Source organism: Oncorhynchus mykiss, chromosome 13, assembly GCF_057628025.1.
Source record: "Oncorhynchus mykiss isolate SJ-2025 chromosome 13, ASM5762802v1, whole genome shotgun sequence".
Classification (NCBI taxonomy): Eukaryota; Metazoa; Chordata; class Actinopteri; order Salmoniformes; family Salmonidae; genus Oncorhynchus; species Oncorhynchus mykiss.
The window spans coordinates 10,065,001-10,067,500 of record NC_143034.1 but is presented as its reverse complement, the minus strand read 5'-3'; the positions used below and the strand labels follow the sequence as shown (position 1 = coordinate 10,067,500).

The 2,500-nt window shown below is 48.5% G+C and overlaps 1 protein-coding gene across 1 annotated transcript in view; it reads left to right on the top strand.

The window, feature by feature from the left end:
* LOC118940255 (noelin-2) overlaps positions 1 to 2,500 on the top strand; it is a 74,310-nt gene that overhangs the window by 8,125 nt on the left and 63,685 nt on the right. The gene's annotated exons all lie outside the window — the stretch shown is intronic.

The window sequence follows — 2,500 nt, the reverse complement described above, 5'->3', positions numbered from 1 at the left end:
CCACTTGGGTGCACATTCTGGGTTCTGCCCAAACTCTGTCCTGGGCCCCACTTGGGTGCACATTCTGGGTTCTGCCCAAACTCTGTCCTGGGCCCCACTTGGGTGCACATTCTGGGTTCTGCCCAAACTCTGTCCTGGGCCCCACTTGGGTGCACATTCTGGGTTCTGCCCAAACTCTGTCCTGGGCCCCACTTGGGTGCACATTCTGGGTTCTGCCCAAGCTGATTCAAATCATCAGAGCTGGAACGAGAAAGCTGTGTAGTGCTCGGACAAAAAACTAAACGAGACGCAGGTCTAGGGGTGGATTTGGGATTGGGCCAAAAAGAGTCACTAGTAGAGATACCAGTCTGTAGATACCAGTCTGTAGATACCAGTCTGTAGTACTACCAGGTGACAGTAGCAGGGAGTCTGTAGTTCTACTATGCTACTGCTACTCTCTGTTCATCATATATGCATAGTCACTTTAACCACATCTACATGTACATACTACCTCAATCAGCCTGACTAACCGGTGTCTGTATGTAACCTCGCTACTGTTATAGCCCTGCTACTGTATATAGCCTCTCTACTGTATGTAGGCTCGCTACTGTTATAGCCTCTCTACTGTATATAGCCTCTCTACTGTATGTAGGCTCGCTACTGTTATAGCCTCTCTACTGTATATAGCCTCTCTACTGTATATAGCCTCTCTACTGTATATAGCCTCTCTACTGTATATAGCCTCTCTACTGTATATAGCCTGTCTTTTTACTGTTGTTTTATTTCTTTACCTACCTATTGTTCACCTAATACCTTTTTGGCACTGTTGGTTAGAGCCTGTAAGTAAGTATTTCACTGTAAGGTCTACTACACCTGTTGTATTCGGCTCACGTGACAAATAAACTTTGACTTGATTTGATTTGACTACCAGGTGACAATAGCAGGGAGTCTGTAGTACTACCAGGTGACAATAGCAGGGAGTCTGTAGTACTACCAGGTGATAGTAGCAGGGAGTCTGTAGTACTACCAGGTGACAATAGCAGGGAGTCTGTAGTACTACCAGGTGACAATAGCAGGGAGTCTGTAGTACTACCAGGTGACAGTAGCAGGGAGTCAGGTAACCAGTCTGTAGTACTACCAGGTGACAATAGCAGGGTGTCTGTAGTACTACCAGGTGACAGTAGCAGGGAGTCAGGTATCCAGTCTGTAGTACTACCAGGTGACAATAGCTAAACAGACTGTAGAAGTCACTCATCACCCTAGGGGGCAGTGAGGTCTCAGACATGGTATAAGTAGTCTGTGGGTAGTCTCATATCATGTAGTACTGTGTGGATACTCAAGGGGGCAGTGAGGTCTCAGACATGGTATAAGTAGTCTGTGGGTAGTCTCATATCATGTAGTACTGTGTGGATACTCAAGGGGGCAGTACTGAGTTATAATATGTTCCAATCTGTATAGCAGTTCATATGTTCCAATCTGCTTTTACGTATTCACACATGGACACTTCACTTACACACACACACACACACACACACACACACACACACACACACACTCACTGGTCAATCCAACCACTTACACATTACTGAGAGAGAAGGGGCTGGGGGGCAGTATGGGAAAGGGGAAAACGAGAGAAGCTGGGGAAAGAGGGAGATGAATAACATTAAATGGAACATTTTGTGAGAAGGAGAGAGAGAGAGGCAGAGAGAGTGAGAGGCAGAGAGAGAGAGAGGCAGAGAGAGAGAGAGGCAGAGAGAGAGAGGCAGAGAGAGTGAGAGGAGAGAGAGGCAGAGAGAGGCAGAGAGAGAGGAGAGAGAGGAAAGAGAGGCAGAGAGAGAGGAGCGAGAGGCAGAGAGAGGAGAGAGGAGAGAGGAGAGAGAGAGGCAGAGAGGCAGGCAGAGAGGAGAGAGGAGAGAAAAAGAGAGAGAGCGAGACAGAGAGAGAGAAGAGAGAGGCAGAGAGAGAAGAGAGAGGGAGAGAGAGGAGAGAGAGAGAGGAGAGAGAGAGGAGAGAGAGATGCGAGAGAGCGAGAGAGAATGAGAGGAGAGAGGAGAGAGAGCGAGAGAGAGAGAGAGGGAGAGGAGAGAGGAGAGAGAGAGAGAGCGAGAGAGAGGGAGAGGAGAGAGGAGAGAGAGAGAGAGCGAGAGAGAGGAGAGAGGAGAGAGAGAGAGAGCGAGAGAGAGGGAGAGGAGAGAGGAGAGAGAGAGAGCGAGAGAGAGAGGGAGAGGAGAGAGGAGAGAGAGGAGAGAGAGAGAGAGAGAGAGAGAGAGGGGGAGGAGAGAGGAGAGCGAGAGAGAGAGAGTGAAATAGGTACATTTTGTAACTCGTTTTGTTCAATATCATGAAGCCATTTCACTTGGCAGGGCGTCAGCCTGTTGGTCATTCCAATTAAGGAAATTGAGAAGGTGGTGTGTGTGTGTGTGTGTGTGTGTGTGTGTGTGTGTGTGTGTGTCTTTAGTCAGCTCAGTCAGTGTGTGGGAGTGTAAACCAGCAGGAGGGAGGGAGGATAAAACTCAGAGCA